The sequence below is a fragment of the Triturus cristatus genome, chromosome 10 (genome assembly GCF_964204655.1).
Source record: "Triturus cristatus chromosome 10, aTriCri1.1, whole genome shotgun sequence".
NCBI classification, from domain to species: domain Eukaryota; kingdom Metazoa; phylum Chordata; class Amphibia; order Caudata; family Salamandridae; genus Triturus; species Triturus cristatus.
The window spans coordinates 1,123,871,616-1,123,883,767 of record NC_140593.1 but is presented as its reverse complement, the minus strand read 5'-3'; the positions used below and the strand labels follow the sequence as shown (position 1 = coordinate 1,123,883,767).

General features: G+C 54.4%; 1 protein-coding gene and 1 long non-coding RNA gene across 2 annotated transcripts in view; one reads left to right on the top strand and one right to left on the bottom strand.

Moving 5' to 3' along the window:
* The window catches only part of MEIOB (meiosis specific with OB-fold), an 877,351-nt gene that overhangs the window by 616,555 nt on the left and 248,644 nt on the right, over nucleotides 1-12,152 (top strand). The window lies entirely within an intron of this gene.
* Nucleotides 1-12,152, bottom strand: part of LOC146796686 (uncharacterized) — a 221,305-nt gene that overhangs the window by 67,574 nt on the left and 141,579 nt on the right. The window lies entirely within an intron of this gene.

Below are 12,152 nucleotides of genomic sequence, written 5' to 3'. Positions count from 1 at the left end.
GGACCTGGGAATCCTGAGTTGTCGTCGTCGGAACTTTTGGGACCCACCCGACGGAGGTGGCCGGGGTGAAGGTGACCCGTGGGGCCGGGCTGCAATTGAACAACAGCGGCCTCAGCGCGGTGCCAGTTACCGATTCAGCACTTTCGGTTTCGGTTTTGGCCTTCAGGAGATCATCTGGCGTGCGTGCTCAAGGTGGCGAGGTGCCTCCTGGGCCTCTGCCCGAGGCTTGCTTCCATCTGCTACTGGCGGGCCTAACGCCTCCTACACCGACAGTTTGTGGTCCTTTCCCCTTGATCGGAGGTCCCATTGAGAGACTGCGCTCACATGGCGGGCAAAGGGGGTCCGGAGGGGCGCAAGACCAAGGCTTCACTGCGCGGGGGAGCGGTCCAGAGCAACAACATGGACCGCTATACCCAGGGCAGGGGGTCCCCTGGCGCTGCTGGCCTCTCCCCGGATGCTGCAGGGGGAGGCACGACCGTCTCTGCGGAACCTTCCCTACAGGATATTATGGGCGCCATCGAGGGCATCAGGGAAACTATCGCGACGCAATATGAGGCCCTGGCCCGTAAGATCGACACTGTCGCGATCGACGTCACCCTGATCCGGGCCGACCTCTCTAAAACCAACGAGAAGGTCCAGGCCCTTGATACACGGACCTCCACCCTGGGTGCGGAGGTGTCGGATCTGCGGGCCGCGCTTGGGGACATTAGATTGGTCAACGACCATATGGCCCGGCGGCTTGAGGACTTCGAGGGACGGGCCCGACGCAACAATATCCGCATCATTGGGGTACCGGAGTCCTCCGACAGCCGCCCGGTGGACCTCGTGGTCGAGGAACTTATCCTGCAACAGCTGTCCCCGGTTGGCCTGAGCAAATTCTTCGCTGTGGAGCGGGCCCATCGAGTTCCGGGCGGCCGGCCGCGGCCGGGGGCCCCCCCGAGGCCTATCGTGGCTAAACTGTTCCACTACAGGGACCGCGATGCTATTCTGCAGGCTTCGCGGACCCGTGGCCCGGTCCGCTACGAGAACTCGACCATCAACTTTTACCCGGACTTCACGCAACTGGTCCAGAAACAGCGGATGGGATTCCAAGGAGTGAAGCGCCGTCTCCGCGAGCTAGGCCTGAAGTATTCGATGATCTACCCGGCGAAACTTCGAGTGGAGCATGGAGAACGGACAGTCTTTTTTGACTCTCCTGTGGCCGCAAGTGACTGGCTGGACTCGCTGCCGGACATGGGTGGCCGGCCCGGGCCCTCTGGGGGCACCGCAGGTGACGGGTCCCCTTAGACTGACCTTTGGTCCTTGCTTTTGCGGTTTTGCACTGTACAGTTGGGTCTTACTTCTCTTGCATACTGTGTTTTACCAGGACCCGTGAGGGGTGCGGGCGGGTTCGGGTCCCTTTCCTCCTCCGGGGTCTTTTTGTAGAATGGGGTTAGTGGGGCGACAGGCACACTGCAAGTTGGGGGGGGTCTTTGGCCCGCAGGGGTGCAGGGTGGGGGGCGTTGGACTTGGGGTGGGGTTGGGGGGGAAGAGGGGTTGTTTAGTTGTGTGTTTTTTGTTTACAGGGCGAGGTATTGATTTTTATCCATATTTGGGAGCGGTGCTGCGGGCTGGGGGCCTCTTGATCTATTGGAGGGGATGGGGGGAGACGGGTTGAGGCTTATGTCATGGAACGTCAATGGGTTGGGGGACCGTATTAAGCGGGGTGTTGTACTGCAATATTTGCGTCGTTTGACTCCTGATGTGGTGTTTCTCCAGGAGACGCATTTGGTCGGCAATGTCTGCCATGCGATGAACAGGGGGGGATACCGCCTCGTAGCCCATTCTGGTTTCACAACTGGCTCCAGGGGGGTGGGCATTCTCCTGCGAACCTCCCTTCCGGTGGAGATCACGAGGATAGTCTCGGATGACAGAGGGCGCTATGTGTGTTTGATTGGGAGGTGGGAGGGGCAGCCCCTTACCCTGGTTTCAGTCTACGTCCCCCCGGGCCTCCAGAACTCCACCTTTACTGATTTGGGTCGAATGCTGCTTGACCTCCCGGACGGCCTCCTGCTCATGGGCGGGGACTTTAATTCTGTGGTCTCGGGTGAACTGGATCGTCACCCACCGAGGACCCTCCCCGCTGCCCAGTCATGGCTGGGCGGGATGTTGGAGACCTTCGGCTTGGTGGATAGTTGGAGACTAATGCATCCGACCCAGTGCCAGTTCACCTTTCATTCGGGGGCGCATGGGAGTCTCTCCAGGTTAGACTACTTCCTTACGCCCGCGGCGCAGACTGGTCGGATTCGAGAGGTCAGACACCTGGCGCGTGGTATCTCCGACCATTCTCCGCTGTGGCTTCTCTTTGACACCGGGTCGCGGTCCGCAGGGCGGATAGCTCCCATTAACCCCTGGTACCTGCGGGACCCTGTGACTCGTGACAGCCTGGTTAAGGCCATGGACCAATACTTCAGTGAAAACGAGGGGTCGGTGTCGTCTGCGCTGTCCCTTTGGGAAGCCTTTAAAACTGTTATACGCGGACACGCCCTCGCCCAGATAGTGGTGGCCAAGAAGGTCAGGAGCGAGGCGGTGGTGAAGCTGGAGACTGACATCTCGGGGCTGGAGTCGGCCTTGGAGGCGAATGTTACTCCGGACGGGCTACATGCCCTTAGCCTGAAACAGTTCGAATATAGGTCCCTGGTCACTGACGCGGCCAAAACTATGTATAGGGAGCAGCAGGGCCGATTGTATGACGCGGGGGACAAAGCGGGAAAGTTGATTGCGTGGCTGGACAAAAAGGAGAGAGTGAATCGTGTGGTCCCCGAGTTGCGTGCTGCGGATGGTGTGTGTGTGACTGAGCCGGATGAGATTGTGGAATGCTTCGCTGACCACCTCCGGGCGGTGTACTCCCCGGTGACTGACAGGGACGAGGATGACTCTCGCCTCCTACTGAGAGATATTGCTCTGCCCGGCCTGTCCGTTGAGGACCGGGAGCGGCTGGACGCCCCCTTATCGTCGGATGAAATAGCGACCGCGATTCGTTCCCTTCGCTCGGGCAAGGCTATGGGTCCTAACGGTCTGCCCATTGAACTATACAAATTGCGTCCTGATAAGCTTGCGCCCTTCCTCAGCCGCATGTTCCGTGACTCTCTTGCGGCGGGTTCCCTTCCGGCCGACCAGCGCTTGGCCTCTATAGTCGTTATCCCCAAGGAGGGCAAGCCGCGTGACCGCTGTACCTCTTATCGGCCTATTTCACTGCTCAATGCGGAGCCTAAAATCCTGGCGAAAGTCCTGGCCAATCGATTGTTGAGTGTCGTGTGCGACCTTATTCATCCGGACCAATGCGGCTTTATCCCGCACCGCAACACCGCTCTTAACTTGCGTCGTCTGCACGGGGTCCTCGCCAGGGCGGAGTTCCTCACCGAACCGGCCGTGCTGGTTTCTTTGGATGCCACGATGGCATTTGACACTATTGAGTGGCCATTCCTCTGGGCCGTCTTGGATAAATTCGGCTTTGGAGAGGGATTTATTGGCTGGGTAAGGCTCCTTTACACGGGACCCATGGCTCAAGTGGTGGTGAATGGGCGGGTCTCTCGGCCCTTTGCCCTCGGCAGGGGCACGAGGCAGGGGTGCCCGTTGTCCCCGTTGCTTTTTGCTCTCGCCCTGGAGCCACTCGCTGCCTGGCTCCGTTGGGAGCCCTCGCTTAGAGGGATCCGGTGGGGCCCGGGCTTCGAAGATCGGGTCTCGCTGTATGCGGACGACATTCTCCTGTATCTCACCTCACCGCGGCGGTCACTCAGCGTCCTCTTTGACGTTCTGACCTCCTTTGGGAACAATTCGGGTCTCACGATCAATTGGTCTAAATCCTGCGTTTATCCCATCTCTGGTGGTCCTCCTCTCCTGCCGCCTCGGCTCCCGATTCAAATATCTCTGAGCGGCTTTAAGTACCTGGGGATATACGTTTCGCTGGACCCGGTGGCTCGCTATGAGCAGAATCTCCTGCGTCCACTTCGGCGACTGCGTGAGGATACGGCCCGGTGGTGCAGGCTGCCCCTGTCCCCGCTGGGTCGGGCCGCGCTGTTTAAAATGATGTCCCTTCCCAGGTTCCTCTATGCACTCCAGAACTCCTTCGACGTTATCCCAGTGGCCTACTTTCGGGAGGTGGAGAGCCTGCAGAGGAGACTGGTGTGGAACGGCCGGGCGCGTATTGCTCTTGCCAAGCTCACTCTCCCCTGGTATGACGGGGGCATCGCGCTTCCTGACATTCGCAGGTACTATTGGGCCTCGCAGCTATCTGCCATTAACCACGCCACGTATGCGCCCGGCTTGAATCCGGCGTATGAGATGGACAAGTTCCTGCTTCCCGGCGGGAACTACAACAGGGCACTTTATTCCCACCTGGCTGACCGGACCCTTACGGGTCCTACTAAGATTGCTGTGCGGACCTGGAGGGCTGCCACTGCGGCCATGGGCTGGAGTGAGCGAATGACATGTGCTACTCCCTTGTTTGCCTCCGACCGCCTGGGCAGCTTGTGGACCACCAAGGGGTTTGACCAGTGGGACACGATTGGTATCAGCAAAGTGGGAGACCTGTGGCACAAGGGCGCGTTCAAGACTTTCGCGGTGCTCCAGGCCGAATACGAGCTGACCGACAGGGAGTTCTTCCGCTACGCCCAGGTTCGACACGCCCTGCTCTCGGTCTTCGGGGAGGGGACCAAGATCCCTGTCTCCTCGCCCCTCGAGGACCGCATACTTGACGGACATGTCCCTGATAGTACTATTTCTTTAATTTATAAAAAATTGATTAATCACCGGGCGGATCTCCTGGTGCGCCTTCGGGAGGCTTGGACTGGGGATGGGGTCGAATTGGACGACGAAGACTGGCAGTCTGCACTGTCGTCCCCCAAGGAGGTTGCCATTCCGGCTCGTCTCCGGTTGGTACAGCTCAAGATGCTCCACCGGGTGTATGTCACGGGTCCGCGCTTGGTCACGATGGGATTTTCCGACGACGGGCTCTGTAAGCGAGGCTGTGGGCTCAGCGCCACCTTTCTTCATATCCTTTGGGAGTGCCGCGAGGTGGCGGACTACTGGCGCCGGGTCCACACGGTTATGGGACAGGTCACCGGGGTTGTGCTGCTGCCGGAGGTGCGTCGCTGTGTCCTGAATGTGTGGGAGCCCAATGACTACAACGCGGCTCAGACTCGGTGGGCGGCCCTAGGGAACATGATTGCCAAGAGGGATATAGCGCAACTTTGGGGCGCTCAACGGCCGCCCACCGTGTCAGTATGGAAGGAGAATATGGACTGGTGTATGTTTCGGGAGAAGACAGTGTATGTGGCCCGTGGCAAGCCGGGGGCATGGGGTAGAATTTGGGGTCAATGGAATGCGTATCGCGGAGGCATCTGTACGCCCCCCCTGGTGGACACTGATATCGCCATGTCCCCCTGACCCTTGGCGGCTCCTGGCGCTTTTTGTAACAACTACATATGGACGTTCATCTCCCTTGACCCCCTTCCCCCCCCCCCCCTCCGTCCCCGGCCTCCCGGTACTCCTCTCTTTAGCGGATTGCTCAAATGTTCTGACTGGAGTTCCCGGGGGGAGCCTGAGCCGCACTGGTATCCCTCATAACTCGCCTTTTGTTTTTATTGTTTTTATTGTTTTTCATTTTGTTTCTGTTATTGTTGGACTCACGCTTGCTGTTCTTCGAGAACTATCTTGAGCCACTGCGGGGCAGTGCCCTGGGAACTGACTGTAGTCTTGATATGTGTATATTTCCTTATGTACCTAGCGGCCGGCCCGGGTGGTTGTAGGCCCATTCTTGTAACCGAATTACTGTTCAATAAAAACTTTTTCAAAAAAAAAAAAAAAAAAAAAAAAAATGGATGCTGCCACCAGACACAAGTCTGACCTCCTGCTGCTGGGAGACCTTCCAGCGGAGGGAGCTTGGACAAAGGGTTTCCTGTCGAGGGCGGTGTTAGCACCATCCCAGACAGGGTTTGTGTATCCCAGGTAGGCAGGGCTGAAAGGAAGGTGATTGCGAGTGGCACCCCGGTGCTCACTGTGCATAGCCCGGCTCAAACCAGTTTCGGGGGCAACCCTGCCCCTGAGCTGGGGCGAAGCCGGACAAAGGATAGGGGTGTAACCACCCCCCTCCTGGCCCCACCCATAGGTAGGACCTAGTCACGGGCCAGCCCCTTTTCTTAGAATAAAAGTAGGAGCGAGTCCCCTTCCCAAATTGGATAATTCTGAATCTTGAACTACTTGCCACGAAAGGAACTCTTGACTTTTCTGAAGACTCTCCCTTGTGGCTAAGGAGTAGCCACCCTGCACCAGCAGGCACCACCTAAGCGCTTGCGGTTTGCTGTACGTCTCTCCTACGGATCAAGACTGCCCAGCTCGACGAGACCCGGGTTCCCTGCCATCTCTGACCTCTACCTACATCATCAGCCCAGCTGAGAGTCGTAGGTGTGACGAGACCTGCGGGACCGGCCATCTTCAGAACCTGCACGACGCTTATCTAACACGCCCACCGAGGGACCCTCGAGTGAGTGTACCTAGGGTTTGAGAAGCCCTAACCCTGAGCAGCTCCAGCACCGAAGTCTGCCTCCCCAGCATCCACGAGATCTGCGTGGGGGCCCTTCCGCTCCTTGCTGTTCACCGCGTTGTCCGGCCACTCGCCGTCCGGCTTGTGGCCCTCTTCACGACGCACCACGATAGTTTCATCACTGGTCTGGTTGCTCCAGACTAGCTCTTGCTCCCCTTCCACAGAGGAGTACCTCGGACCCTCCTGGTCCACTCCAGACGCCATCTTGACTCCACCGCGTGGGTTGCCACTGCCAAGACCTGCTGCCCCACTCCTGGGCCCAGCATCATCGACAAGCAGACACCTTCGTGGGACAGCTCGCCCTCCATCCTGGTCGCCGCCGCGCCTCCTGGTCCGAGGAACAGCCGAGTCCGACGTCCTCCACTCACCTGGTCGAGGTGACTTCAGCCGGTACCCTCCGGGTGCCCACCCGATCGCTGGCTAGCGGTTGAGAACTGAGTCCCCTCTGCTTTCAGGTTTCCTTCACCACCGATCCAGGCTTGGATCTCGCTGAACATCGACACTGGTCGCCTGCCAGCAACTTCTTCTTTCAGGCTCCTGAGACTACAACGAGGACTCCCGACATCTTGCCGAACTTCACGCAGCCGCAGCCTCTGGGCTAGGTAACTCGAGCATTTCGGTGCTCCATCGCAGGTTCGCTCTACAAGTGTCCAGTTCCTTTTTCGTTTAGTCCCACTGATCGGATCACTCCGGAATCAGTAACTCCAGACTCTAACCATTCGCATTTCACTGTTAGTGTAGATGGTCTCTCGTGCCCCTCGGGCATTTGTGTAAATTGTGCAACTGAAGTATTTTCATAAGAGTTTTGTAGTGTGCTAGCTCCCTGACTCATAAAGAGCCAGGGTAGTCTTGTTATAAATAAATATCCTTTATTTTCATAACAACATGTGTGGTGTCCTTTCACGTGGTGTTCAAGGGGTAAATGTGGTGGTAAAACAGCTGGCTTAACACGCCCTTTAGAGTTTAGCCTAAGACTGCTCGTGTCCATGCTACTAGGATAGCTGGTCTATAAGGTTGACTTACAACCAATCATCAATAAGGGTCGTTTGGAATGATACACAGTGATCACTAGAATAGTGAGCACTACATATCAGGCCAACTTCTCACACTCAGAACCTCAGATTTTCTACCGCACGTTGTGCAAGGGAGTCTCCACTGAGCTCTGCTCAGTTTTTTTTCCTAAAACTTAGATTCTACAACTTTTTCAGCAGTTTTTTCTTCAATTTCTTCAGGATGTCGGATAAAGAGAAGAACGCCCTCTTTAAAGCATGTGCTACCTGTGCTAAGAAGAGGTTATATATTGAAGACAAGCAAAAGGACTGTATTTACTGTCTGTACCCAGACCATAAGACTACAGGCTGTAAGATATGCCGCACTTTTTCTACCAAGACTTTGCGTGATAGTGAAGGGGGTCTTTTGACCTGGCTCCAGAAGCTGAAGTCAAGAAAGGAGCCCGTGTCCAGTGACAGCGACGAAACATCTTCTGCGACCTCTTCCAGAAGGTCTGTCAAAAGGGGTAGAGCTTCACCTTCACCTTCTGAGAAACGCCCTGGTAAGGCCTTGAAAAAGACCTCCGATAGGTCTGAAAGGCTTAGTTCTGTCGATTCTCCTCACCAAGGTGTAAAGGAGCGGGAAGGACTATCAACAGGAGTAAGTTCTGAGAGGAAATCCAGTTCGGTTCCTCCAACTTCTCCTGCGGCTTCAAATACCTTCAAAAAGCCATCATCATTGACTTCTGAGGTGAAATCATCAAAAAAGACTCACTCGTCGACGACGCCGTCATCGATTCCGTCGACGAAAAAGCCTAAGGTACAGTCTTCTTCATCTTTCACCCCGTCGACGGGCTCTTTGACGGTGGTTTCCTCGTCACCGGTACTGACACAGGGCTCTGTGTCGACGAGTTCAACGCCGGTGGTATTTGTATTGTCGACGATGGTGTCGACGATGACGACATCGTCGAGGATGTCGATGACGAGTGTGACGATGCCAACAACGTCATCGACGACGACAACAGCTGCGTCAACGACGGAGATTTCTTTGTAGACGATTCTTTCTTCGACGTCGACAGTCCTGTCGACTGTCCCGTTGACGACGACATCGAAAAAAAAATTGATTTTGCAAACAAAACGTCAAATCACACCAGAGATGACTTTGCCAAGAATGGTGACTCCTTTACCTCCTGCACTTCTCCTCGAAGAAGAGGAATCGGATGAGAAGGAGGGACCTTTTGGCTATGCTAATAGTCCTTCTCCGCTACATGTCAAATGCCAGGACACAGATTCTGAAGGGGAGTTTGAGGATTTTGAGCAGTATGGTCCTCCCTCTCAATATCAACGAGACTATCATCAGGAGATGGTCCATATGCCCTCCTCTTGTCTAACAGATTTACAAGCTATGCTCTTGGATTACAGGAAAAGATTTGCGACACAGCCTCCTGTTCCAGTAGGAGTGCCGGTTACTGCTGTTCTTCCTGATCGTCTCGTGGCCCCTCAATTACCACAGCCTCAGCCAATGCTGGAAGCGCAGTATGTTCCACCGGTTGCGCCTCCCGTCCAGGATAACACCTCTGACGACGACCAAGGCAATGTTACAATCCCAGATCCAGATGTAGAGTGGGATGACTATGTTATTCCGGATCCAGCTTCTCCTGCTCCAGCACCTGTTGATTACCCCCCTGTGGATTTAGGGGGTTTCCATAACTTAATGGAGAGGGCCGCTAAAAGGTTCGACCTGCCCATGACCAAGGTGGAATGTGAGTGCTTCCTTTACGATTTTAAGGAACCTTATAAGAAATCGGTCCGGTCAATTCCAATTGTGGACCATGTTTGGGAGGAAGGCTTAAAGGCAATGCAAAATCCAGCCACGGTCATTCCAGTTTTACCTCGTCTGGAGAAGAAATATAAGGCTCCGGAGGGTAGCTCAGCCTGTTTAACCAGCCAGCCTAAACCGGTCTCTGTCATCTCGCAGGCTCTCAGAGGAAATCTAGAAATCCTTCAGCTCCCCTTACCACTCTTCCAGATAAAGAAGGAAGGTGTCTGGATAATGTGGGCAAAAGACTTTCTTCTATGTCCTGCCTGCTGGTCAGAGCGGCTAATTCTTTGGCTAAACTTGGACGATATGATCGCCAGATGTGGTGCGACCTGTCCCCCTATCTTGATCAGTTGTCGGAAGAATGAAAGAAAGAAGCAAAAAAGATTCTCCAGGAAGGCGAGATAACATCGGCAGAAATCATTGATTGTGCAATGGATATTGCAACGACTGCCTTTCGCTCTTTGGCTGGGGCGGCTGTCCTTTGCCAACAGGGCTGGTTGCGGGCCACTTGGTTCTGCCCGGAAGTCCAGAATAAAATCTTGGATCTGCCTTTTGATGGGGAAGCGTTGTTTGGAAAACATATAGATGAGGCGCTCCAAGAATTTAAGAAGGATACAGAAACAGCAAAATCCTTAGGCAGTACCGTAAGTTCCCATTCAGAGGAGCGAGGGGAAGAGGTAACTCTTCATATAGGGGAGGTTACCAACAACAACGGTACTCCTCGTATGGTTCCCAGTCTCAATCCTACAAGCCGAATTATAACCAACAGCAGAATCAATCTTCTTCTTCTTTCTCTCGCTCAAACAATAGAGGAAGGCAGGGTCGCCAGGGCAGAGACAACTCTAAGCGCCAATAGCAGCTTGCTGGCTCTGACTACTGCCCCCTCTCCTCCTGTGTCATCAGTGGGAGGCAGAGTTTCATATTTCCTCCACAACTGGCAACAAATAACATCAGACCGTTGGGTATTAAACATCATTCATTACGGCCATACCCTGGAGTTTGTCCAACCACCACCATCCAAGCCTCCTCGCGCCACAGTATCGAAACATCTCCGTCTGCTACGGTTAAAGGTCCATCAAATGCTCCTCAAAGGAGCTATAGAACGGTCCCTATCTCTCAAGGGGGGAAGGGGTTTTACTCCCGGTTCTTCCTGATTCGGAAGACGTTAGAAAAGTGGCGCTCTATACTAGATCTGAGGGAGCTTAACACCTATCTCATCAAACAATCCTTTCGGATGGTTTCTCTACAAGACATCCTTCGACTTCTCAACTCAGGGGATTTAATGGCCACTCTGGATCTAGAGGACGCTTATTTTCACGTACCCATTCACCCAGCTCACAGGAGGTTTCTTCGCTTCACAGTAGCCAAGAGCCATTTTCAATTCAGGGTTCTTCCCTTTGGACTGCGATCTGCTCCTTGGATCTTCACAAAAGTATTAGCTCCGGTAGCAGCCTTTCTGCGGAACCAAAAGCTCCAGGTCTTCCCTTACCTGGACGACTGGTTGCTAAAAGCTCCTACCAAACAGGCAACAGAGGAAACAGTCATAACGTGTACACGCCTGTTTTCCAATCTCGGCCTAACAATCAACGAACAGAAGTCTTCTCTCCGTCCGTCAAGGACAGCCAGAGTTCTGGGAGCCGTTCTAAACACATCCGTAAACAAGGCTTTCCCGACCTTGGAGAGGCAAGAGAAGCTGAGGTCCATGGCTTCCCGACTGTTAACAAGAAGGTCACTTTCAGTTCGCCTCTACAAGTCCCTGAGGGTTCCATCTCCTCATGCATACCCCTGATTCCTCACTGCAGATTAAGAATGCGTCCACTCCAAGAAGAGTTAGACTTGCAGTGGCGCCAAGTTGATGGATCCTTCGACGACAAGATCTCAGTGACCGAGGCCATTAAAGAGGCTGCGTCATGGTGGATGAACAAAGAAAACATTTCTCAAGGTCTGTCTTTCAGGCTAGCCCCGGCTCCACACATAATAACTACGGACGCCTCTCTCGAAGGCTGGGGAGCGGTGTTACAAGATCTTCATGTAATCGGCCAGTGGCAGCCTCAGCATTGTCTGTTGAATATCAATCTGCTGGAGCTCAGGGCGATTCGCTTAGCCTTGCAAACTTTTCTTCCACGAATTCAACAGTCGACAGTTCTTATACGTATGGACAACTCAACGGCCATGCATTATATAAACAAGGAAGGAGGCAACAGATCTCGACTGTTTTCGTAAGAAGCCCAATCAATCTGGGAGTGGGCAATTCAACAAGAAATATCACTCCGAGCGGAACATCTTCCAGGTGTCTTCAACAAAGCAGCGGACACTCTCAGCAGACTGAAGTCTGTCAGTCACGAGTGGGAACTGGACAACTTAGCTCTTCGGAAGGTTTTTGACAAATGGGGCACACCTGCCATAGATCTCTTTGCCACTCCAGAGAACAAGAAATGTCGGTTCTATGCAAGCAGGATTCACCATCCGGGATCGTTGGGGAATGCGCTTTCGATGGCCTGGTCAGGCGCATTTGTTTACGCTTTTTCCCTCATTCCTCTGATCCCCAGACTTCTCAGGAAGCAGAACCGTGCAGGATGATTCTGATAGCCCCTGCGTGGCCCAGACAGTTTTGGTTCACAGAGCTTCACCTTCTCTCCCTGGACCTTCCTCTGCCTTTACAGCTGATTCCTTTGCTGCTGACGATGTCCCAGGGCCAAGTCTGGCATCCGGATCCTCAGTCTCTTCAGCTCTCGGCATGGCTCCTGAGCAGCGAGAA